Source organism: Bufo bufo, chromosome 9, assembly GCF_905171765.1.
Source record: "Bufo bufo chromosome 9, aBufBuf1.1, whole genome shotgun sequence".
NCBI classification, from domain to species: Eukaryota; Metazoa; Chordata; class Amphibia; order Anura; family Bufonidae; genus Bufo; species Bufo bufo.
In genome coordinates, this window is record NC_053397.1 from 10,636,640 (window position 1) to 10,664,412 (window position 27,773).

At 48.9% G+C, this 27,773-nt stretch overlaps 1 protein-coding gene across 1 annotated transcript in view; it reads right to left on the bottom strand.

Annotated features, from left to right (window-relative positions):
* The window catches only part of RAD18 (RAD18 E3 ubiquitin protein ligase), a 303,633-nt gene that overhangs the window by 178,230 nt on the left and 97,630 nt on the right, over positions 1–27,773 (bottom strand). The window lies entirely within an intron of this gene.

Sequence of the window (27,773 nt, forward strand, 5' to 3'; positions counted from 1 at the left end):
TGAAAAGCTCTGAATCCATCCGAACTGCGCAACCTTGGCGCAATTCAGACAAATCTCCCAAGTGTGAATCCACCAGAAGTTTAAAGAAGTATTAAGATCTCAAAGAATTAGCAGAGCAACATATGACATATAGGGATACCTGCACAAATTGTGGATTACGGGCAGAAAAAAAACGCAGTGTAAGGCTAATGCACACGACTGTATGTGTTTTGCAGTCTACAAATTGCGGATCCGGATAAAAAAACGGATGACATCCGTATGCCATCCGTTTTTTTTTGCGGATCCATTGTAGCAATGCCTAAAACGGACAAAAATAGGACGGGTTATATTTTTTTTGCGGGGCTACGGAATGGACATACTGATGTGGACAGCACACTGTGTGCTGTCCGCATTTTTTGCAGACTCATTGAAATGAATGGGTCCACATCCTATCCGCAAAAAAAAACTGAACGGACACGGAAACAAAATACGTTCTTGTGCATGAGGCCTAAGGCCCCATTCACACAATCCATCAAAAAATGCGGATCGGAGCGGACCCATTCATTACAACACACCATATGCTGTCCGCATCCATATGTCTGTTCTGCGGCACCCACCAAAGAATAGGACATGTCCTATTCTTGTCCGTTTTGCGTACAAGGATAGGACAGTTCTATAGAGGGCAGGACATTCCGTGCCACAAAATGCACACAGCCGGTATCAGCGTTTTGCGGATCCAAAATCTGCAGTCCGCAAACATGGATATGGCTATGTGAATGAGGCCTAACACAGTACCAGCAAGGATGCTTCCTGCTCACCTTTGAAAACCCAGTTTGGTCTGGTATGGCCGTTATATCGCTGACTTCATATCTGTGTGGTTAGGCAATGTGGCGGCCATAGCGGACTTTACAAAATACCCAACTTAAAGGGGTCCTCTCACTTCAGCAAATGGCATCCATCATGTAGAGGAAGTTAATACAAGGCACTTCCTAATGTATTTTGATTCTGCCTCCTTTGCTGGCTGGATTTTCCCATCGCATTATACACGGCTTGTTTCCATTGTTACGACCACCCTGTAATCCAGCAGTGGTGGTCGTGCTTGCATACTACAGGAAAAAGCGCCGACATCTCTGGAGGCCAGGGCTGTGGGAGCGCACATAGAAACGCATGGACAGCAGCTCCCGTCCTGGCCAACTCGTATCTGGTCGTAACCCCTGGACATGAGCCGTGTATAATGTGATGGAAAAATGAATCCAGCCAGCAAAGGAGGCAATATAGAGAATCCCAATACATTAGAAAGTGCCTTGTATTAAAGGGGTTTCCGGGCTTTTAATATTGATGACCTATGATCAGGATAGGTTATCACTATCAGATTGGTGGGGGTCCGAAACATACATAGACATAGCAGGAAGAGAGACGGGAGATGTGCACACTGCGCTCCGTCTCCTCATACAGCTGATCGCCGGGGGTGCCGGGTGTCGGAACCCGCCGATCTGATATTGATGACCTATTCAGAGAAGCGTGTCGGATCCTCTACTTTATTGCCGGATCCCCCTTGACTGCAATGGGATCAGGCAGTGATCTGACCGATTTCCGGCATAAATGCAAGGTTTCAGCCAAAGATCGCTGACAGCCGGCATTTGCACCAGATCACCTAAACGAAGATGTGAACGCGAGCATACTTTCTCTACATGATAAATGTCATTGGCTGAAAAGTGAATCTCTCTCTTCTCATTGGTTATCACCGCTGTATGATCCCTTATCTTGATTTATGGCTAACAGGGGATCCAGTCAACACACATATCAATTCTGTGGCACAGGCTGGCGGTACTATGTTACTGGCTACCTGATGCCACCCTAGACACGTGACATGTAATGTTCCTGTGCGAGAAATGATTCGGGCCTGGGACAACTGCTCGGAGGATTCTGTATATGCCAGGGAGCTTGGCATTATCTCAAATAGGCTTTCCAACCTCAAATGTCCCAAATGGACACTTGATAGGCCCAAAGCTATAGCTATGGACAGGGGCAGAGGAGCTTTACTGGGGCCAAAACATCAGTCCAGCATCCTGAAAAAAAATCTGTCGCTTTCGTTGCAAACCGTAGTCTAGAATATCAACATATTTGTGCTGTGGCTCATAGGCGTCTCCACATCTGACTTTCACAATCACGTTTTGGCTTTCCGTTTCCGAGATCCGTTCAGGGCTCTCACAAGCGGTCCAAAACGGATCAGTTTTGCCCTAATGTATTCTGAATGGAAAAGGATTCGCTCAGAATGCATGTTCAGTCTCCATTCCGCTCTAGAGGCCGCCTGCAGCGTTTTGCTGTCCGCATGACGAAACTGAGCCAAACGGATCCATCCTGGCACACAATGTAAGTCAATGGGGACGAATCCGTTTTCTCTGACACTATAAAAAATGGATCTGTCTCCCATTCACATTCAATAGAGTTCATGACGGATCCGTCTTGGCTATGTTACAGATAATACAAACGGATCCGTTCATGACTGATGCATGCGGTTGTATTATTGTAACAGATCCATTTTTGCAGATCCATGACGGATCCGCCCAAAACACGAGTGTGAAAGTAGTCTCCAGCTACAGTCAGGTCCATAAATATTGGGACATTGACACAATTCTGACATTTTTGGCTCTATTCACCTCCACAATGGATTTGAAATGACACAAACAAGATGTGCTTTACCTGCAGACTGTCAGCTGTAATTTGAGGGCATTTACATCCCAATCAGGTGAACGGTGCAGGAATTACAACAGTTTGCATATGTGCCTCCCACTTGTTAACCCCTTAAGGACACAGCCTTTTTACACCTTAGGACCAGGCCATTTTTTGCAAATCTGACCAGAGTCCCTTTAAGTGCTCATAACTTTAAAACACTGACTTATCCAGGCCGTTCTGAGATTGTTTTTTCGTCACATATTGTACTCCATGACACTGGTAAAATGAAGTCAAAAAAATTATTTTTTTTGGCACCAAAAAATACCTAATTTAACAAAAAGTTGGAAAAATTTGCAAATTTCAAAGTTTCAGTTTCTCTACTTCTGTAACACATAGTAATACCCCCAAAAATTGTGATGACTTTACATTCCCCATATGTCTACTTCATGTTTGAATTGTTTTGGGAATGATATTTTATTTTTTGGGGATGTTATAAGTCTTAGAAGTTTAGAAGCAAATCTTGAAATTTTTCAGAAATTTACAAAAACTCAATTTTTAGGGACCTGTTCAGGTCTCAAGTCACTTTGCGAGGCTTACATAATAGAAACCACCCAAAAATGACCCCATCTAAGAAACTACACCCCTCAAGGTATTCAAAACTGATTTTGCATACGTTGTTAACCCTTTAGGTGTTGCACAAGAGTTATTGGCAAATGGGGAGGAAATTTGAGAATTTTATTTTTTTGTCTGATTTTTCATTTTAACCCATTTTTTCCACTAACAAAGCAAGGGTTAACAGCCAAACAAGACTGTATCTTTATTGCCCTGACTCTGCCGTTTACAGAAACACCCCATATGTGGCCGTAAACTACTGTACGGCCACACAGCGGGGCGTAGAGTGAAAGGTGCGCCGTTTGGTTTTTGGAGGGCTGATTTTTATGGACTGTTTATTTACACCATGTCCCATTTGAAGCCCCCCTGATGCACCCCTAGAGGAGAAACTCCCTAAAAGTGACCCCATCTAAGAAACTACACCCCTCAAGGTATTCAAAACTGATTTTACATACGTCGTTAACCCTTAAGGTGTTGCACAAGAGTTATTAGCAAATGGCGATGGAATTTGAGAATTTCATTTTTTTGCCTAATTTTCCATTTTAACCCATTTTTTCCACTAACAAAGCAAGGGTTAAAAGCCAAACAAGACTGTATCTTTATTGCCCTGACTCTGCTGTTAACAGAAACACCCCATATGTGGCCGTAAACTACTGTACGGCCACACAGCGGGGCGTAGAGTGAAAGGTGCGCCGTATGGTTTTTGGAGGGCTGATTTTGCTGGACTGTTTTTTTGACACCATGTCCCATTTGAAGCCCCCCTGATGCACCCCTAGAGTAGAAACTCCATAAAAGTGACCCCATCTAAGAAACTACACCCCTCGAGGTATTCAAAACTGATTTTACAAACTTTATTAACCCTTTAGGTGTTGCACAAGATTTAATGGAAAATAGAGATACAATTTCAAAATTTCACTTTTTTGGCAGATTTTTCCATTTTAATATTTTTTTTCCAGTTACAAAGCAAGGGTTAACAGCCAAACAAAACTCATTATTTATGGCCCTAATTTTGTAGTTTACAGAAACACCCTATATGTGGTCGTAAACCGCTGTACGGGCACACGGCAGGGCGCAGAAGGAAAGGAATGCCATACGGTTTTTGGAAGGCAGGTTTTGCTGGACTGGTTTTTTTGACACCATGTCCCATTTGAAGCCCCCCTGATGCACCCCTAGAGTAGAAAGTCCAAAAAAGTGACCCCATTTTAGAAACTACGGGATAGGTTGGCAGTTTTGTTGGTACTAGTTTAGGGTACATATGATTTTTGGTTGCTCTATATTACACTTTTTGTGCGGCAAGGTAACAAGAAATAGCTTTTTTGGCACCGTTTTTTTTTTTTTTTGTTATTTACAACATTCATCTGACAGGTTAGATCATGTGGTAATTTTATAGAGCAGGTTGTCACGGACGCGGCGATACCTAATATGTATACAATTTTTTTTATTTATGTAAGTTTTACACAATGATTTCATTTTTAAAACAAAAAAAATGTTTTAGTGTTTCCATAGTCTAAGAGCCATAGTTTTTTCAGTTTTTGGGCGATTATCTTAAGTAGGGTCTCATTTTTTGCGGGATGAGATGACGGTTTGATTGGCATCTATTTTGGGGTGCATATGACTTTTTTATTGCTTGCTATTACACTTTTTGTGACGTAAGATGACCAAAAATGGCTTTTTTTACACCGTTTTTATTTTTATTTTTTTACGGTGGTCATCTGAGGGGTTAGATCATGTGATATTTTTATAGAGCCGGTCGATACGGACGCGGCGATACGTAATATGTATACTTTTTTTTTTATTTATGTAAGTTTTACACAATGATTTCATTTTTGAAACAAAAAAAAAATCATGTTTTAGTGTTTCCATAGTCTAAGAGCCATAGTTTTTTCAGTTTTTGGGCGATTATCTTGGGTAGGGTATGATTTTTGCGGGATGAGATGACGGTTTGATTGTTACAATTTTGGCATACATGCGACTTTTTTGATCACTTTTATTACCTTTTTTGGGAAGTAAGGTGGGCAAAATTTCAATTTCATCAGTTTTCTATTTTTTTTTTTTTTATGGCGTTCACCGTTCGGGTAAAGTAACATGACCGTTTTATAGATCAGGTCGTTACGGACACGGCGATACCAAACATGTGTAGGGAATTTTATTTTTTTCATTTTTAATCAGTGATAAATGTGTTTTTTGATTTTTACTTTTTTTTCACTTTTATTCACTTTTTTTTTTTACCCAGACCCACTTGGTTCTTGAAGATCCAGTGGGTCTGATGTCTGTATAATACAGTACAGTACAATATATATATTGTACTGTACTGTATTTTACACTTTGTCTAAACAGATCTATGCCTTTTAGCACAGATCTGTTCAGCACCATGGACAGCAGGATGCCTGAGACGGCGTCCTGTTGCCATGGGAACCTTCCCCGTCTGCTCAGTAGTGGTCAGAACTGCACAGACGGGGAAGGGTAAGGAGGGGATCTGTCGAGGGGCTGTCTGGGGGCTCTCTCCCTCCCCATCGGGGGGCTGCAAAGGCACAGCAGCCCCCCCGATGGGAGAGAGCTCCCTGCGCTGTTAACCTTTTCCATACAGCGGTCCGTACGGACCGCTGTATGGAAAGGGTTAAATGGCTGGCATCGCATCGCAGATGTCAGCCGTTTATAACAGGGTGCCAGCAATGTGCTGGCACCCTGGTATACCCACTAGAAGCCAACGATTATACAAGGGGAGGCGGGCGGGGGATCGCGATCCCGCTTGCCGCACCGCCCGCCTCCCTCCCCCTGCACCTCCCACCACCATAAAATCATTCGGGGGTGCAGGGGGGGGGGGGGGTGAATAAAACGTTATTTTAGGCATATAAAGTTTCTGATCCCCGCGATCAGAAAATGCAGAAATCGCAGCAAACCGCAAGTCTGAATTGACCTGCGGTTTGCCGCGATCGCCGACATGGGGGGGTCACGGGACCCCCCCCGTGCATTTAGCCTAGGTGCCTGCTCAATGATTTGAGCAGGCACCGGGTTCCGATAACTGCCGGCCGCCCCAGGGCACAAGGGCGTACCTGTACGCCCTATGTCCTTAAGAGGTAAAGGGACCAAAAGTAATGGGACAATTGTCTTCTCGGCTGTTCCATGGCCAGGTGAGTGTTATTCCCTCATTATCCCAATTACAATGAGCAGATACAAGGTCCAGAGGTCATTTCCAGTCTGCGATTTGCATTTGGAATCTGTTGCTGTCAACTCTCAAGATGAGATCCAAAGAGCTGTCACTATCAGTGAAGCAAGCCATCATTAGGCTGAAAAAACACAACAAACCCATCAGAGAGATAGCAAAAACATTAGGCCTGGCCAAAGCAACTGTTTGGAACATTCTTAAAAAGAAAGAACGCACCGGTGAGCTCAGCAACACCAAAAGACCCGGAAGACCACGGAAAACAACTGTGGTGGATGAGCGAAGAATTATTTCCCTGGTGAAGAAAACCCCCTTCACAACAGTTGGCCAGATCAAGAACACTCTCCAGGAGGTAGGTGTATGTGTGTCAAAGTCAACAATCAGGAGAAGACTTCACCAGAGTGAATACAGAGGGTTCACCACAAGATGGAAACCATTGGTGAGCCTCAAAAACAGGAAGGCCAGATTAGAGTTTGCCAAACGAGATCTAAAAAAGCCTTCACAGTTCTGGAACAACATCCTATGGACAGATGAGACCAAGATCCACCTGTACCAGAGTGATGGGAAGAGAAGAGTATGGAGAAGGAAAGGAACTGCTCATGATCCTAAGCATGCCACCTCATCAGTGAAGCATGGTGGTGGTAGTGTCATGGCGTGGGCATGTATGGCTGCCAATGGAACTGCTTCTCTTGTATTTATTGATGATGTGACTGCTGACAAAAGCAGCAGGATGAATTCTGAGGTGTTTCGGGCAATATTATCTGCTCCTATTCAGCCAAATGCTTCAGAACTCATTGGACGGCGCTTCACAGTGCAGATGGACAATGACCCAAAGCATACTGCAAAAGCAACCAAAGAGTTTTATAAGGGAAAGAAGTGGAATGTTCTGCAATGGCCGAGTCAATCACCGGACCTGAATCCGATTGAGCTGCATTTCACTTGCTGAAGACAAAACTGAAGGGAAAATGCCCCAAGAACAAGCAGGAGCTGAAGACAGTTGCAGTAGAGGCCTGGCAGAGCATCACCAGGGATGAAACCAGCGTCTGGTGATGTCTATGTGTTCCAGACTTCAGGCTGTAATTGACTGCAAAGGATTTGCAACCAAGTATTAAAAAGTGAAAGTTTGATTTATGATTATTATTATAATCCAGTTCATACAGCTGCAGTTTGCTGCAATGTGTCAGTCTAGGCAGAATCTTCTGCACACTAGACCAAGCAGATATAAGATCTCTTGCCCTTTTTCAGTATTCCAGACTGATGGCGCTTCCCCATGCTGACACACTGTAACAAACTCCCCATCTGAGCAGGACAGGGGCATAGAATATGACTGTCATCTTATGAAAGATGAGATGTTGGATGTGAGACTGAAACTCTGGATGTGACTGGAGTACAAAATATGAAGAAAAGCAAGATCAGTACAAGATAAGCAAAGAAAGTGAAGATTATAGGAAGATCATAAGAATAATATAAACTGAAATAAATATGAAACCAAAAAGAGAAAAGCAGAGAGAAGTTGACAACCAATTACTCAGATCTGAACTGAATGGACTCGGAATAGCTGTTTATATGTAGTGTAATTATCTGGTGAGGCCGGATATAACGAGCAGGGAAGGATAATTATCATTTATTTTATGCTTTTAATTAGTATTTATTCAGCTAAGATTAAAAAACAAGCAAAATGGGAGAATTCATTACTAATAACATCCAGTTCTACTAGAACAAAGGGGAACATACTGCTTATATTTACCCAAAAGACGATGTAAGGCCTCATGCACACGACCGTATTTTTTCACGGTCCGCAAAACGGGGTTCCGTTGGTCCGTGATCCGTGACCGTTTTTTCGTCCGTGGGTCTTCCTTGATTTTTGGAGGATCCACGGACATGAAAAAAAAGGCGTTTTGGTGTCCGACTGGCCGTGCAGAGCCAAACGGATCCGTCCTGAATTACAATGCAAGTCAATGGGGACGGATCCGTTTGACGTTGACACAATATGGTGCAATTTCAAACGGATCCGTCCCCTATTGACTTTCAATGTAAAGTCAGGAGTTAATATACCATAGGATCTGAGTTTTCTGCAATCCGATGGTATATTTTAACTTGAAGCGTCCCCATCACCATGGGAACGCCTCTATGTTAGAATATACTGTCGGATACGAGTTAGGGCTCATTCAGACGGCCGTATGCTGTCCGCAAAAATACTGATAGCTATCCGTTTTTTTGCGGATCCGCAAAAAAAATGAAACATGTCCTATACTTGTCCGTGAAAATCAGGACATGGCCCCATTGAAGTCTATGGGTCCGCAAAAATACTGAATGCTATCCGTTTTTTTGCGGATCCGTTTTTTTGCGGATCCGCAAAAAAACGGATAGCATTCAGTATTTTTGCGGACAGCATACGGCCGTCTGAATGAGCCCTTAGATCGTGAAACTCATATGCGACAGTATATTCTAACACAGAGGCGTTCTCATAGTGATGGGGACGCTTCTAGTTACAATATACTACGAACAGTGTACATGACTGCCCCCTGCTGCCTGGCAGCACCCGATCTCTTACAGGGGGCTGTGATTCGCACAATTAACCCCTCAGGTGCTGCACCTGAGGGGTTAATTGTACATATCATAGCCCCCTGTAAGAGATCAGGGGCTGCCAGGCAGGCAGGCCCCCCCTCTATTGTATTATCATTGGTGGCCAGTGTGCGGCCTCCCCCGGCCCCCCCTCCCTTTATTGTATTATCATTGGTGGCCAGTGTGCGGGCCCCCCCTCCCTCTATTGTATTATCATTGGTGGCCAGTGTGCGCCCCCCCTCTATTGTAATATCATTGGTGGCCAGTGTGCGGCCTCCCCTCCCCGATCATTGGTGGCAGCGGAGAGTTCTGATCGGAGTCCCAGTTTAATCGCTGGGGCTCCGATCGGTAATCATGGCAACCTGGACGCTACTGCAGGAGCTTCTCCTTGTCACGGAACCATGAACCAGACATACAACAAGAGATAAGTGAAAATAAGAAGGCTTTATTGAAAATAAAGCTGTAAAGCAAAAGTCCAAACGGATGGTGAAACCGAGCAGAGTCTTTGCGAAGCCAGAGGTCAGGAACCAGAAGGGTAGTCAGACGAAGCCAGGATCAGGAACCAGCAGGGTAGTCAGACGAAGCCAGGATCAGGAACCAGCAGGGTAGTCAGACGAAGCCAGGATCAGGAACCAGCAGGGTAGTCAGACGAAGCCAGGATCAGGAACCAGAAGGGTAGTCAGACGAAGCCAGGATCAGGAACCAGAAGCAGCAGCAGTCTTAGAAGCATGTGAACACAAGAGGACCAAGCAAGGAACTGAAGCCACAGACCTCCTATATATATGAGCTAGGCATCCAGCTCCTCCCAGGGGAAGGAGGAGCCGCAGGGTGGAAGGCTACAAGAAACCCAGAAACCAAGATGGCCGCCAGCACATGTCAAACGAAGGAGAGCAGCAAGCAGGTAAGACCATGACAGTACCTCCCCCTCAAGGGCCCCTCCTCCGCGGAGCACAAAACGGTTTCTGAGGGAAGCGTGCGTGGAAGGCTCGGAGCAAGGCAGGAGCATGGACATCTGCGGAGGGAACCCAGGAACGCTCCTCTGGACCATAACCACGCCAATGGACCAAAAACTGCAACCGACCGCGTACCAGGCGTGAGTCCAGGATATTGCTCACCTCATATTCCTCACGATTGCCCACTTGGACCGGACGAGGCCGAGGAACCGAGGAAGTGAAACGATTACACACCAGTGGCTTCAACAGGGAGACATGAAACACGTTGGAGATCCGCATGCCAGGAGGAAGCGCAAGGGCATAGGCTACCGGGTTTACCCTGCGAAGCACTCGGAAGGGACCAACAAAGCGAGGCGCCAGCTTGGGAGTGGGCACTCGAAGGTTGAGGTTGCGGGTGGACAACCATACACGGTCTCCGACCTGGTAGGAAGGAGCAGGCGCTCGTCTGCGATCAGCCTGGAGTCTCTGGCGCTGCGCAGAGACCTCAAGGGACTTCTGGATCTGTACCCAAGAAGCACGTAGGACGGAAAGGTGATCCTCCACAGCCGGAATATCCTGGGGAGAGAATACCTCCGGTAACACGGCAGGTTGGAACCCATAATTGGCCATGAAGGGAGACGTCCCAGAGGAAGAGTTCACCGCCGTGTTCCTGGCAAACTCAGCCCAAGGCAGGAGGTCAACCCAATTGTCTTGGTGATCGGAGACATAGCAACGAAGGAATTGCTCCAAGGCCTGATTGGATCGTTCTGCGGCCCCATTGGACTGAGGGTGGTAGGCCGAGGAGAAGGAGAGATGAATGCCCAACAGGGAGCAAAAGGCGCGCCAGAACCTGGACACAAACTGACTCCCCCGATCCGACACAATCTCCTTAGGCAAACCGTGCAACCGGAAGACCTCCCTGGCAAAAATCGTGGCCAACTCTTGTGCAGAGGGTAACTTCTTGAGAGGAACACAGTGGCACATTTTGGAAAACCGATCCACAATCATGAGAATGACCGTATGGCCTCGGGATGCAGGGAGGTCCACAATGAAATCCATCCCCAGGTGTGACCATGGACGCTCCCCGGTGGCTATGGGTTGCAGAAGGCCCAACGGAAGGTGCCGAGGGGACTTACTCTGGGCACAAACGGAGCATGCCGCTACATATGCGGCGATGTCGGAACGTAGGGAAGGCCACCAGAACAGACGTGAAACAGCCCAGGACAGCTGATTCTTTCCAGGATGCCCCGCGGTCTTGGAGTTATGGTAGGTTCGCAACAACCGAGTGCGCAACTCCTCAGGCACAAAACATCTGCCGTTGGGTCTCCCAGAGGGAGCACCAGATTGAGCCGCCAAAATCTGCTCACCCAGGGGAGAGGTCAGGCTGGTGCGAATGGCGGCCAGGATCTGATTCGGAGGTATGACCGAAGTCGGAATCGACTCCTCCCTGGACAGCTCGGAGTACTGCCGTGATAAGGCATCCGCCCTGATGTTCTTGGAACCGGGTAGGTAGGAGACCACGTAATTAAAACGTGACAAGAACAGAGCCCATCTGGCCTGACGTGGTGTCAATCTCTTGGCCTCAGAAAGGTAGGTCAGATTCTTGTGGTCCGTCAGGATGAGAACCGGAACCACCGAACCCTCGAGCAAGTGCCTCCATTCTTTAAGGGCCTGCACGATGGCCAATAACTCCCTGTCACTAATCTGATAGTTGCACTCCGCGGAAGACAGCTTCCGGGAGTAAAACCCACAAGGAAGCAGAGGACCCTCTGGTGTTCTACGCTGAGACAGAAGGGCGCCTACTCCCGTCTCAGACGCGTCCACCTCGAGGACAAAGGGCAACCCAGGGTTGGGATGCGACAGAATCGGAGCCGACACAAAGGCGGACTTTAGGGCCTCAAAAGCTCGGATGGCCTCGAGCGGCCAGACCTGGGAATTACTGCCCTTCCTGGTCAGATCCGTGAGAGGCTTGGCCAGCATGGAAAAGTCCCTGATGAACTTCCGATAATAATTGGCGAAGCCCAAAAAGTGCTGCAGGGAACGAAGACCACTGGGCTGGGGCCACTGTAAGACAGCCGAAACCTTCTCAGGATCCATGGAGAACCCCTCAGCGGAAATGATGTAACCTAAGAAGGTTACCTGGGATCGGTGAAATTCGCATTTCTCAAGCTTACCGAACAGCTTGTTCTCTCGTAACCGTTGCAACACTCGTCTGACATCCAGAATGTGGGCCTCCATGGATTCAGAATATACCAAGATGCCATCCAAATAGACTACCACACACTGCTGCAACAGGTCACGGAAAACATCGTTGATGAATTCCTGAAAGACTGCGGGCGCATTGCACAACCCAAAGGGCATAACCAAGGATTCGTAATGACCGGTCCTGGTGTTAAACGCGGTCTTCCACTCATCGCCCGCCTTGATCCTTACCAGGTTATATGCCGCCCTCAGGTCGAGTTTGGTAAAGACCGTGGCCCCTTTAAGGCGATCGAACAGCTCGGAAATCAAGGGTATCGGGTAAGCGTTCTTGATCGTGATGCGATTGAGACCCCTGTAATCGATGCAAGGCCTCAACTCACCGCCCTTCTTTTTCACAAAGAAAAATCCAGCCCCTGCCGGGGACGAAGATTTGCGAATGTGTCCGCGTGAAAGCGCCTCCCTCACGTACTCCTCCATGGCCTCATTCTCCGCTACCGACAGTGGATAGACTTTGCCACGAGGAGGAACGGCACCAGATTGTAACTCTATGGCACAATCATATGGGCGGTGCGGAGGTAAGGCAACCGCGCGCACCTTATCGAATACATCCCGGTACTCCTCATATTCAGGAGGCAACAGAGAGTCCGAGGAAGTACACAGCAACTTGACAGACCCATGGATGCAACTAGCCCCACACTGCGGTGACCACGAGAGGATCTCGACCGATCTCCAATCGAAAGTCGGATTATGCTTCTGGAGCCAGGGGTACCCCAAGACCACCGAGTAGTGTGGAGACGAAATAACCTGGAGGCAGACCGACTCTCTGTGAACGGCACCAATGGCTATCCCCACTGGAAGGGTCTCATGAGTCACGTGTGGCGGCAGAAGGGGTCTGCCGTCTATCGCCTCAAGAGCCAGTGGGGAACCTCGAGCCTGCAGAGGAATGGAATTGGCGGCAGCGAACACACTATCAATGAACAAACCACCAGCACCAGAGTCCACCAACGCCTGGGTCGTCACTGAGCCCCCGACCCAGGAGAGGACAACAGTGATCAGTGGTTTGTCAACACGGGAAACCGGGGACGAGGAGACTCCACCCAAGATCTGCCCCAGACAGGATCTCAGGGTACGAGCGTTTCCCGGACGGTTCGGACATGCCAACCGAAAATGCCCACCGAGACCACAGTACATGCATCGGCCCTCACGTCTCCGGAGTGCCCTCTCCCCCTCGGACAGGCGAGCAAACCCCAGCTGCATGGGTTCACCCCCAGACAAGTCATCCCCAGGAGGCGTGGGAGGAGAGGGAGGCACGGGTGGGACAGCAAACGTAGGCACCAATCTGTTAGAAGACCTCCGCAGGTTCTCCTTAAAGGAGGGTCTCTCCCTGAGTCTGGTGTCAATCAAAATCAGGAAAGAAATAAGAGACTCGAGCTCAACTGGTAGGTCCTTAGCTGCAACCTCATCCTTCAAGGCATCCGAGAGACCATGAGAGAAAGCAGCGACCAGAGCCTCATTATTCCAGCCCACCTCTGCTGCCAGGGTACGAAACTCAATGGCGTATTCAGCTACGGATCGTGAACCCTGTCTGATGGACATAAGGAGCTTCGCAGCAGAGGCAGCACGAGCCGGCACATCGAATACCTTCCGAAGAGAAGCAACAAAAACGGAAAACTCGGCAACCACCGGATTGTTGTTCTCCCATAAAGGGCTGGCCCAGGCCAAGGCCTTGTCCGAGAGCAGCGAGATCAAGAAGCCCACCTTTGATCTCTCAGTAGGAAAGGCATGTGGCAGCAACTCGAAATAAATGCCCACCTGGTTAAGGAAACCTCGGCACTGAGTTGGCTCTCCCCCAAAGCGCTGTGGAAGAGGGGCAGAACCGGTCATACCCCGAAACACCGCAGGCGCAACAACAGGTGTCGGGGTAGACTCTGGCGCAACAACCGGAGCGGCAGTAGGAGCGAGCCCAGGAGCGACAACCGACCCATCGGCAACGGGAGCGAAATGAGCCGTGCGTTCAAGCAGGGTTTGCAACGCCACAGCGAACCGACCCAACAGGTGATCCTGCTGATCAAGTCTGGCAACCAGCGTGGGTAGCGAGGATGGCCCTGTACCGTCAGAATTCATGGCTTGGTCCTAATGTCACGGAACCATGAACCAGACATACAACAAGAGATAAGTGAAAATAAGAAGGCTTTATTGAAAATAAAGCTGTAAAGCAAAAGTCCAAACGGATGGTGAAACCGAGCAGAGTCTTTGCGAAGCCAGAGGTCAGGAACCAGAAGGGTAGTCAGACGAAGCCAGGATCAGGAACCAGCAGGGTAGTCAGACGAAGCCAGGATCAGGAACCAGCAGGGTAGTCAGACGAAGCCAGGATCAGGAACCAGCAGGGTAGTCAGACGAAGCCAGGATCAGGAACCAGAAGGGTAGTCAGACGAAGCCAGGATCAGGAACCAGAAGCAGCAGCAGTCTTAGAAGCATGTGAACACAAGAGGACCAAGCAAGGAACTGAAGCCACAGACCTCCTATATATATGAGCTAGGCATCCAGCTCCTCCCAGGGGAAGGAGGAGCCGCAGGGTGGAAGGCTACAAGAAACCCAGAAACCAAGATGGCCGCCAGCACATGTCAAACGAAGGAGAGCAGCAAGCAGGTAAGACCATGACACTCCTACTGGTAAGTGACAGGTCTGTGCGGCGCATTGCTTAATGATCTGTCACTTACCAGTAGGAGGAGCTCCCGGCCGGTCACAGACAGCGCAGCAGGTAAGTATGATGCTTCTAATATTGTAATATTGCTAAGTAACCATGGCAACCAGGCTTGCAGTAGCGTCCTGGTTGCCATGGTTACCGATCGGAGCCCCAGAGCGATTAAACTGGGACTCCGATCGGAACTCTCCGCTGCCACCAATGATCGGGGGGGGGAGGGGAGGCCGCACACTGGCCACCAATGATAATACAATAAAGGGAGGGAGGGGGGGCCGCACACTGGCCACCAATGATATTACAATAGAGGGAGGGGGGGAGGGCGCACACTGGCCACCAATGATAATACAATAGAGGTAGGGGGGGCCGCACACTGGCCACCAATGATATTACAATAGAGGGAGGGGGGGGGGGGGGGGGGGGGTCGGGCGCACTGGCCACCAATGAAATTGAAACTGGGGAGGGAGGGGGGTCTGCCCCCTGCTGCCTGGCAGCCCCTGATCTCTTATAGGGGGCTATGATATGCACAATTAACCCCTCAGGTGCAGCACCTGAGGGGTTAATTGTGCGGATCACAGCCCCCTGTAAGAGATCGGGTGCTGCCAGGCAGCAGGAGGCAGTCATGTACACAGTTCGTAGTATATTCTAACTAGAAGCGTCCCCATCACTATGGAAACGCCTCTGTGTTAGAATATACTGTCGGATATGAGTTTTCACAAAGTGAAAACTCATCTCTGAAAAAGCTTTTATGCAGACGGATCTTCGGATCCGTCTGTATGAAAGTAACCTACGGCCACGGATCACGGACGCCAATCTTGTGTGCATCCGTGAACCGTTGTCCGTCAAAAAAATAGGACAGGTCATATTTTTTTGACGGACAGGAAACACGGATCACGGATGCGGCTGCAAAACGGTGCATTTTCCGATTTTTCCACGGACAACGGCACAACGGCCACGGATGCACACAACGGTCGTGTGCATGAGGCCTAAAGCAAATGCTGAGCTCTCATCTCAATTCTACAGTTTTTACATAGAATTAATCTACATAAACAGTGAAGTAATGAGTGATTACATTACTTATCCTGTACTGATAGTAATAACCCGTATTCTACTACAAAGCTGCACTCACTATTCTGCTGGTGCAGTCACTGTGTACATACATTACTTATCCTGTACAGATCCTGAGTTACATCCTGTATTATACTCCAGAGCTGCACTCACTATTCTGCTGGTGCAGTCACTGTAGACATACATTACATTACTTATCCTGTACTGATCCTGAGTTACATCCTGAATTATACTCCAGAGCTGCACTCACTATTCTGCTGGTGCAGTCACTGTGTACATACATTACTTATCCTGTACTGATCCTGAGTTACCTTCACCCTATTGTTGTTAGGATTCGGCAGGCAGTTCCGGTAACGGAACTTCCTGCCGGATACGGAAAACTGTATACAAACGGAAATGTGTTTTTTCCGGATTCGTTAGACGTCTCATCCGGTATCATCTGGAATATCGAATCCGGTATTTCAGTTTTTTTACAGGTCAAAAGCAAAAATAGCGCCTCCTATGTCCCGATGCAGGCGCAGACCGGAATACCGGATCCGGCAACGCAAAAATTTTCCGGAACACTTGGTACCAGATCTGGCATTAATATCCGGCGAGTGCAGTATTTTGTACGGTCAAATACCATACAAGAGACGGAACAGAAGACATCCTGTTGCATACCGAGAGGATTGCTTTCCATTCAGAATGCATTAGGACAAAACTGATGCGCTTTTTCCGGAATTGAGACCCTTTAGCGTTTTCCGGTATTGAAATCCGGTAGTGTGAAAATACCCTTACATCCTGTGTTATCCTCCAGAGCTGCACTCAGCAGGTTATACACCAATGTGCCCCTTAAAGCCTAACTTTGACCCTATACATCAGACGTAGATGTTCATTTTTATAGTAGTTATATTCTTGTACATAGGAGCAGTATTATAGTAGTTATATTCTTGTACCTAGGAGCAGTATTATAGTAGGTATATCCTTGTACATAGGAGCAGTATTATAGTAGTTATATTCTTGTACATAGGAGGCAGTATTATAGTAGTTATATTCTTGTACATAGGAGGCAGTATTATAGTAGTTATATTCTTGTACATAGGAGGCAGTATTATAGTAGTTATATTCTTGTACATAGGAGGCAGTATTATAGTAGTTATATTCTTGTATATAGGAGGCAGTATTATAGCAGTTATATTCCTGTACACTGCGTGCAGAATTATTAGGCAAATGAGTATTTTGACCACATCATCCTCTTTATGCATGTTGTCTTACTCCAAGCTGTATAGGCTCGAAAGCCTACTACCAATTAAGCATATTAGGTGATGTGCATCTCTGTAATGAGAAGGGGTGTGGTCTAATGACATCAACACCCTATATCAGGTGTGCATAATTATTAGGCAACTTCCTTTCCTTTGGCAAAATGGGTCAAAAGAAGGACTTGACAGGCTCAGAAAAGTCAAAAATAATGAGATATCTTGCAGAGGGATGCAGCACTCTTAAAATTGCAAAGCTTCTGAAGCGTGATCATCGAACAATCAAGCGTTTCATTCAAAATAGTCAACAGGGTCGCAAGAAGAGTGTGGAAAAACCAAGGCACAAAATAACTGCCCATGAACTGAGAAAAGTCAAGCGTGCAGCTGCCAAGATGCCACTTGCCACCAGTTTGGCCATATTTCAGAGCTGCAACATCACTGGAGTGCCCAAAAGCACAAGGTGTGCAATACTCAGAGACATGGCCAAGGTAAGAAAGGCTGAAAGACGACCACCACTGAACAAGACACACAAGCTGAAACGTCAAGACTGATTTTTCTAAGGTTTTATGGACTGATGAAATGAGAGTGAGTCTTGATGGGCCAGATGTATGGGCCCATGGCTGGATTGGTAAAGGGCAGAGAGCTCCAGTCCGACTCAGACGCCAGCAAGGTGGAGGAGGAGTACTGGTTTGGGCTGGTATCATCAAAGATGAGCTTGTGGGGCCTTTTCGGGTTGAGGATGGAGTCAAGCTCAACTCCCAGTCCTACTGCCAGTTTCTGGAAGACACCTTCTTCAAGCAGTGGTACAGGAAGAAGTCTGCATCCTTCAAGAAAAACATGATTTTCATGCAGGACAATGCTCCATCACACGCGTCCAAGTACTCCACAGCGTGGCTGGCAAGAAAGGGTATAAAAGAAAAAAATCTAATGACATGGCGTCCTTGTTCACCTGATCTGAACCCCATTGATAACCTGTGGTCCATCATCAAATGTGAGATTTACAAGGAGGGAAAACAGTACACCTCTCTGAACAGTGTCTGGGAGGCTGTGGTTGCTGCTGCACGCAATGTTGATGGTGAACAGATCAAAACACTGACAGAATCCATGGATGGCAGGCTTTTGAGTGTCCTTGCAAAGAAAGGTGGCTATATTGGTCACTGATTTGTTTTTATTTTGTTTTTGAATGTCAGAAATGTATATTTGTGAATGTTGAGATGTTATATTGGTTTCACTGGTAAAAATAAATAATTGAAATGGGTATATATTTGTTTTTTGTTAAGTTGCCTAATAATTATGCACAGTAATAGTCACCTGCACACACAGATATCCCCCTAAAATAGCTAAAACAAAAAACAAACTAAAAACTACTTCCAAAAATATTCAGCTTTGATATTAATGAGTTTTTTGGGTTCATTGAGAACATGGTTGTTGCTCAATAATAAAATTAATCCTCAAAAATACAACTTGCCTAATAATTCTGCACTCCCTGTATATAGGAGGCAGTATTATAATAGTTATATTCTTGTACATAGGAGGCAGTATTATAGTCGATATATTCTTATCTTAGGGGGCAGTATTATACCATTTCATAATAGAAATTTCTGCCGGTTAATAATGATGTACATAATACCACAAGCAGTTTAGGCCACGGCCGGTGCTCTTTACACTACAGAGCCCATCCATTAGAAAATATGACAAACTCCTTTAATCCACTTGCAGTGAAGTTTTGGATCAGAGCGATTAGATTTTTATTGGATGTGACTAAATAGATTAAGCTGAACAGACGGCCAAACGCTTTGCTTTCTTCCAGCATAAATCCATTACCAGTATGCTCGCATATTAAAATGCTTCTCCTGAGCTGTAACACAATCATACACAGCAATAAGTGCTCGCTGGCTTCTCGCAGGAGTAGATCCACATAAACCCAACATCTATTTGGTACTAAAAGACGATCGTGTGAGGAATTTACAGGTTCTGCACTGATGGCTGGATATCATGGGGGTGCAACCACCCAGCAAAAAGCTCATGAGATGAGGCGGAGACCTTGGGGGCTAGTTCAGCACTTACAGCAGAATAAACAGACCCCTGATTGCTTACACTGGCAATGGACGCGGCTGCTTGATTTTCCAGGGAATATGCATCGCACGGTTTATCCATCAGATGCCAAAATCAACGTTACAGATCTTGTCCTGAAAGGGACCCAGTGCAAGAAGGCAATGGTTCAAACATGTCCCATCAAGGTGGGTGACTCATCAACATCTTAGTGTTGTATCGCCAACTTTAAATACTACTACCATATGACTGCTGCAGCAAAACACAATGAAATTCCAAGTAAAGCACTAAACACGTTGTTACACTGTCACCTACAATTGCATCTTTGTTGCTTAGATCTAAAGGTGCATATTGCACTGAAGCCAGCGCTCACTGTGATCATCATTGTATACGTAGATACAAAAAGGAGATTTTTTTTGTGAAACTCACCTGTAAAATCTTTTTTTCGTCTTTTCCATTGGGGGACACAGACCATGGGTATAGCTTAGAGGTAATAGTAGGAGGGACACTATGCAAACATAAAAGAGCTCCTCCTCCTCGGGCTATACCCCCAGGCTCCACCAGGAGGAACTCAGGCGTTGCAAAAGCAGTAGGAGAAGGAGACCAGAAAAAATAATGGAAGCCATCAGACCAAACCCATGAGGTCTAACCACAGCAGAACTGAACTGAAAACTCCTCCTGCAACAGGCAGAATGGTTGGGAGCTGTGTCCCCCAATGGAAAAAACGGAAAAAAGATTTTACAGGTGAGTTTCAAAAAAAAAATCTCCTTTTCTTGTACACTGCTCAAAAAAATAAAGGGAACACTTAAACAACACAATGTAACTCCAAGTCAATCACACTTCTGTGAAATCAAACTGTCCACTTAGGAAGCAACACTGAGTGACAATCAATTTCACATGCTGTTGTGCAAATGGGATAGACAACAGGTGGAAATTATAGGCAATTAGCAAGACACCCCCAATAAAGGAGTGGTTCTGCAGGTGGTTACCACAGACCACTTCTCAGTTCCTATGCTTCCTGGCTGATGTTTTGGTCACTTTTGAATGCTGGCAGTGCTTTCACTCTAGTGGTAGCATGAGACGGAGTCTACAACCCACACAAGTGGCTCAGGTAGTGCAGCTTATCCAGGATGGCACATCAATGCGAGCTGTGGCAAGAAGGTTTGCTGTGTCTGTCAGCGTAGTGTCCAGAGCATGGAGGCGCTACCAGGAGACAGGGCAGTACATCAGGAGACGTGGAGGAGGCCGTAGGAGGGCAACAACCCAGCAGCAGGACCGATATCTCCGCCTTTGTGCAAGGAGCAACAGGAGGAGCACTGCCAGAGCCCTGCAAAATGACCTCCAGCAGGCCACAAATGTGCATGTGTCTGCTCAAACGGTCAAAAACAGACTCCATGAAGGTGATATGAGGGACCGACGTCCACAGGTGGGGGTTGTGCTTACAGCCCAACACCGTGCAGGACGTTTGGCATTTGCCAGAGAACACCAAGATTGGCAAATTCGCCACTGGCGCCCTGTGCTCTTCACAGATGAAAGCAGGTTCACACTGAGCACATGTGACAGACGTGACAGAGTCTTGAGACGCCGTAGAGAACGTTCTGCTGCCTGCAACATCCTCCAGCATGACCGGTTTGGCATTGGGTCAGTAATGGTGTGGGGTGGCATTTCTTTGGAGGGCCGCACAGCCCTCCATGTGCTCGCCAGAGGTAGCCTGACTGCCATTAGGTACCGAGATGAGATCCTCAGACCCCTTGTCAGACCATATGCTGGTGCGGTTGGCCCTGGGTTCCTTCTAATGCAAGACAATGCTAGACCTCATGTGGCTGGAGTGTGTCAGCAGTTCCTGCAAGACGAAGGCATTGATGCTATGGACTGGCACGCCCGTTCCCCAGACCTGAATCCAATTGAGCACATCTGGGACATCATGTCTCGCTCTATCCACCAACGTCACGTTGCACCACAGACTGTCCAGGAGTTGGCAGATGCTTTAGTCCAGGTCTGGGAGGAGATCCCTCAGGAGACCGTCCGCCACCTCATCAGGAGCATGCACAGGCGTTGTAGGGAGGTCATACAGGCACGTGAAGGCCACACACACTACTGAGCCTCATTTTGACTTGTTTTAAGGACATTACATCAAAGTTGGATCAGCCTGTAGTGTGTTTTTCCACTTTAATTTTGAGTGTGACTCCAAATCCAGACCTCCATGGGTTGAAAAATTTGATTTCCATTTTTTTATTTTTGTGTTATTTCGTTGTCAGCACATTCAACTATGTAAAGAACAAAGTATTTCAGAAGAATATTTAATTAATTCAGATCTAGGATGTGTTATTTTTGTGTTCCCTTTATTTTTTTGAGCAGTGTACTTTTTTCCATTGGGGGACACAGACCATGGGATGTCCTAAAGCAGTCCATGGGGTGGGAAAAAATATCAGCACCGCCAGGAGGAACGTCAAACTGTCAAACAGGAACCACAGCCTGCAAAACCCTGTGGCCAAAGACAGCATCAGCCGAAGCCAGCGAATGCAACTGATAAAACCTCGTAAAGGTATGTAAGGACGACCAGGTGGCCGCCTTACACAGCTGAGACGCTGAGGCACGATTGCCCCTTGCCCAGGAAGCTCCCACCGCCCTAGTGGAGTGAGCGGTAATCCGAGCCGGGGGAACCTTACCACGAGCACGATAAGCCGCGGAGATAGCCGAGCGGATCCATCGCGCCACAGTGACCTTGGAGGCCGCCAGACCCTTACGAGGTCCCTCGGGAATCACAAAGAGGGAGTCTGAACGGCGTCAGATACACCCTCAGGGCCCGGACGACATCCAGGGAATGGAGAGCGCGTTCCTTGGGGTTTGCCGGAGAAGGACAAAAGGAAGGCAGGACAAGATCCTTGTTAAGGTGGAAGGGAGAGACTACCTTGGGCAAAAAGGAGGGAACCGGACGGAGTACCACCTTATCCTGGTGAAAAACCAGAAAAGGCTTCTGGCAGGAAAGTGCGGCCAGTTCCGACACCCGCCTGATGGAAGTTATGGCCACAAGGAAGACTACTTTCCAGGTGAGAAAAGTCAGGGAGACCTCTCTCAGAGGCTCGAGGGGGCCGTCTGCAGGGCGCGCAGGACCAAATTGAGATCCCAAGGAGGCAAAGGGGAACATACGGGGGAACCGAATGAGCCACCCCCTGAAGAAAAGTCCTCACAGGACCCATAAGAGCAAGGGACTTCTGGAAAAAGACGGCCAGGGCCGAAACCTGACCTTTCACGGGGCTCAGCGACAGTCCCATCTCAAGCCCGGACTGAAGAAACGAAAGCACCATAGGGATGGAAAAACGAAGGGGAGGGAACCCCGAGTTCTCACAAAAAGTCAGGAAGGCCTTCCAGGTACAATAGTAAATCTGGGAGGAAGCCGGCTTCCTCGCACTGATCATGGTTCTAATCACTGAATCCGAGAACCCCTTCTTTTTCAGGATGGCTGTTTCAACAGCCACGCCGTTAAACGAAGAGACCGTAAATTCCGGTGGAAGAGCGGACCCTGAGACAGTAGATCCTGTCAGGAAGAGGCCATGGGGCGTCCGCTAGCATCCGAGCCACGTCTGAGAACCATGCGCGGCGAGCCCACTCTGGGGCGATGAGAACGGTCGGAATCCCTTCCGCTTCGATCTTGCGTAGAACCTTCGGTAGCAGAGGAAGCGGAGGGAAGACATAGAGGAGGCTGAAATCCTGCCACGGAGACACTAGCGCGTCCACCCCGTACGCCTTCGGATCCCGGGCGCGAGCCAGGAACACCGAGAGCTTGTTGTTGAGCCTGGACGCCATCAAGTCCACATCCGGACTGTGGCAGACGTCTTCGAATACATCTGGATGTAGAGACCACTCGCCTGGATCCACCTTGTTGCGGCTTAGAAAGTCCGCTGTCTAGTTGTCTACTCCTGGAATGTATACCTCTGACAACACCGGAACGCGCGACTCCGCCCACAGCAGAATTCTCGTCACCTCCTGCATCACCATCCGGCTGCGGGTCCCGCCTTGATGGTTGATGTAAGCCACAGCCGTGGCATTGTCCAACTGAATCCTCACCGGGAGGCCCGCAAGGAGAGGAGTCCAATGGGAGAGGGAGTGGAAAATCGCCCTCAGCTCCAGAATGTTGATCGGAAGGTGAGATTCCGCCGCCGACCAAACCCCCTGAACCGTGCGAGACTGGAGAACGCCGCCCCAACCCAGGAGGCTGGCATCGGTGGTGTCCAGGAGAACGGGAGGAAGGATCTCCCTGACCTCAGGTTCATCGGGGACAGCCACCAAGGGAGAGCGCCCGAACCCGCTGAGACAGGCGGATGCGATCGTCCAGACCACGGGAGGTCTTGTCCCAGAGGGAAAGGATCTCCTGTTGTAACAAACGAGTGTGAAACTGGCCATATGGAACGGCCTCGAAAGAGGCTACCATAAGACCCAGGACCCTCATGCACTCCCGAATGGAAAGGCACGGGGAGCGCAGCAGGTGCGACACTGCCCCCTGGATCTGGGAGGACTTGGAGACTGGCAGGAATACTCTGGCGGTCGAGGTATCCAAAATCATCCCCAGGAAGGAGAGCTTTTGGGACGGAAGGAGAGAGGACTTTGGGAAATTGATCAGCCAGCCGAACTGTTCCAGAGTCTGAACAGTGATCCGGACGCTGTCCTCGGCCTGCGGTAACGAGGGGGCCTTTATCAGGATATCGTCCAGATAGGGCAGCAAAGGAATGCCCCTGGTACGAATAAGCGCCATGAGCAGTGCCAGGATCTTGGTAAAGACCCGAGGGACGGTCGCTAACCCGAAAGTCGACCACCAATGGCGAAGCGCAGGAATCGTTGGTGAGATTCTGCGATCGGGACATGCAAATAGGCGTCCTGGATGTCCACAGACGCGATGAGAAACAATAGCGGAGCGGAGGGATTCCATTCGAAACCTCCGCACCCGTAGAAACTTGTTGAGCAGTTTTAGATCCAGGATCGGACGCACCGACCCTTCCTTCTTTGGGACCACGAACAGGTTTGAATAGAAACCTGAGCCCTGTTCCTCTAGGGGAACTGGGGCAATAACCTCCCGGTCCAGAAGGGAGGAAACGCGAGAAGGGAAAAAACGTTCCGGCGGTCTGGACGTGAATTCTATCTTGTAACCAGATGTTACAATTTCTAGAGCCCATGCGTCCTGAACGTGAGCCCTCCAAACCCGCTGATAAGAGAGCAGGCGGCCCCCCACCACGAGGGGTGGGGGCGCCCCTTCATGCGGAAGGCTGCTTGGGCGCGGCAGGGCGGGCCGACTGTGCCCTCGGGCGCCAGGAAGGCTGGGGCTTGAAGGAGGGCTACTTGCGGGAGTCCTGTGACCCCCCAGCGGAGGAAGCAGGCGATGTCCTGCTAGAAGAGAAGCGGCGAAAGGACTGGTACCGGGAACCAGAAGACCTGGTCCGAAAGGAGCGTTTAGACCTAGGCTGGGGAAGATGAGTGCTCTTACCCCCTGTAGCGGCAGAGATGAACTCACCCAGTTGAGCCCCAAAAAGTCTGGAACCCTCAAAGGGGAGGTTAGCAAGGGAACCCTTGGAAGAAGCGTCGGCGTCCCACACCTTCAAACAGACCTCTCTGCGCTGGATAAACTAGAGGGCTGAAATGCGTGCAAAGAGGGAAGCAATGTCCATGGAAGCTTCGCAAAGGAACTTGGAAGCCTGAGACATCTGGAGGACCAAATCCAGTGTGTCAGCAGACGCATCTTTTTCCGCCAGGTCTTGGTGGTGGCGATGTAACCACACCGAAAGGGCTCTGGCCACCCATGCCGAGGCAAAGGCAGGCCGCAGGGACGTGCCCGCCAGTGAAAAAATGGACTTGGAAAGAGAGTCCAAGCGCCTGTCCACAGCGTCCTGCAAGGAGGAGCCGTATAAGACAGGGAGGGCTGTGTTCTTGGCTAATCTGGCCACTGGGGGATCCACCTTAGGGGGAGAAGACCACCTCTCCACACTATCAGCCGGAAAAGGATAAAGCATATCCATGCGTTTGGTGGCAGAGAACTTCTGATTAGGACGGTCCCAGGCCCTGGATATGACCGCGGAAAATTCCTCATGGACAGGGAACGCGGCAGCCTCCGGCTTCTTGGGCGGAAAAAGGGCGAACTCCCGACCAGTGGAAGGAGGAGAATTCCCTTGGAGGTTAAAGGTGTCACGGACAGCCGCCACTAAGTCAGCCACCATGGTGGAGAGCTTAGGCGAGGGGTCCCGTTCCAAGACCTCATCCGAGCCGGACAATTCCCCTTCAGATTTGCGCTCCCTAGGGGGGGGGGGGGGGGGGAGAGTCGTCCGAACGCGCCTCTAGACGAGGGGGGGGGAAACGGTGTCATCTGAGGAGGAATGCTGCTGCTCACACTGCCTCTTAGTAGTCAGGCGTCCTCTGCGGGAACCACTGAGAGGAGATGGAGTGGTTGGCGCCACAGGATTGGAAACTGCCATACGTTCCATAAAGGACATGGCTGCTTTGGCGACTAAGGCCAAATCGGCGGCCGCGCTGGACATGGCAGATGCTCAAGCGGGAACCACAGGCTCCGTAGGGACAGGAGGGGAACTGGACTGAGCAAGGGAAGGAGGATGATCCTGTTCAGGGGCAGGGCAGGAGGCACAGATACCATGGTCAGACAGTGGCAGATGACACCTCAGACAGGAGCCCATAGTGACCTGAGAAGAGGTCTTGGCCGTCTGAGAAGAGGTCTTGCCAGCTTTAATGGGGCCCCAGGCTTTGGCATGATGGCAACCACCTGCAACAAGAAAAACAAGGGGCTAAAAGATCCTACCACCCAGCAATGCGCTGATATCCACCGGAGGGAGCAGAGAGCAGCAGGAGATTCTCAGGAGCGGAGAAAGGCATCGGAGTGAAGCGAGAAGCTCCGCCCCCAGAACGTGTCATAGCGGCGGGAAAGGAGTGCGCACGCGCTTTATATAAAAAAAATGGAGTCCGGTGGAGAAAAGCGCTGCGGCGCGGGTTAAATGAGTGCCGGAGGTGATATTCTAGAGCCGGAGGCCCTCAGAAGAAGCGGAGGTCCCCCGCAGTTCGGAGCTGCCTGAGTTAAGACTCCGCCCCAATCAGGGCTGGTGCATCAGGCATCGGCGGTAGCTGGGATATGCTGGTATAGTGCCTCCATGTGCCCCATTAGAACAGAAAACACCCATGTCCAGCTCACCCAGGCAGTCCAACCATTCCCCAGATAACAAGCAGTTGATCAGCCAGCCGCCACCAGATCCCAGAGAGGGAGGGGGAGGGGGGGGGGAGGCAGAGGGGAGCCATACTTATCTGCTCCTGCAGTCTTCTCCCTCTGTCCGTACCAGCAGGGCTCACCTCTTCAGACATCTGACTCACCTGAGTTCAGTGCTCTGGATGGAGGGCAGCAGCTGGTGGGATGCCGGAGCTAACAGGTCGAGCCCGGATCCACTTGACTTCTTGGGGGGGGGGGGCACTCCATGGGGGACCAGGAAGGCGCTATGCCGACCTGCGTCCCCATCTAGAAGAAAACCTCCTTCACCAGACACTAAGCAAAGACTGAGTTCCTCCTGGTGGAGCCTGGGGGTATAGCCCGAGGAGGAGGAGCTCTTTTATGTTTGCATAGTGTTCCTCCTACTAATACCTCTAAGCTATACCCATGGTCTGTGTCCCCCAATGGAAAAAAGTACGAGAAATCATCTTTTAAATATATCACGTTATTCATCTTGCAATTTTTAACTAAAAACTGTATGATAGACCAGAGCTGCATTCACATTCCTGTAGGCTTCAGAGCAGAAATCTATCTCCCATTACGTCCTGTAATGCATTTGTAAAATGCCTTATTGGGGGATTTCTTCCTATCTCATGAAGTGGTGGCGATTGCTAGGATATGATTGGGGGTCTGGCCTATGGGAACCCACCAATCCTGAGCATTAAGGGGCCCTACAGTACTAATACCCCTATCCTGTGTATATGGACAGATACAGTTTCATGCAAGGCCAAGTGGGTGGAGTGCAGCATTCTGATTGGACCCCACCAATCATAAAGTAATGGCATATCCTAGCAACATGCCATCAATTCATGAGATAGGAGTAGCCCTCTAAAAGGGCATCTGTCAGCAGTTTTGTACCTACGACACTGGCAGACCTGTTGCATTTGTCCCTGGCAGCTGAAGACATCTGTGTTGGTTCCATGTTCATTGCTAAGAAAAATGAAGAGTTAATATATGCAAATTAGCCTGTAGGAGCAACAGGGGCGTTGCCGTTACACCTAAGAAAAATTAAGTTTTAATATGCAAATGAGCCTCTAGAAACAATGGGGCGTTGTGGTTACACCTAGAGGTTCTGCTCACTCTACAAACATCACAGCAGGTGAAAAAGTCATCACACCTGGTCCTGTCAATCAAAGTGCAGAGGGCGTGGCAGCTGCAGAGAGAGCAGAGCCTCTAGGTGTAACAGCAACGCCCCCGTTGCTCCTAGAGGCTCATTTGCATATATTAAAACATCCTTTTTCTCAGCAATGCGGGCACATAGGAACATGGGACCAACACAGATGCCTTCAGCTGCCAAGTGCACATGTAACAGGTCAGCCTGTGTCATAGGGAC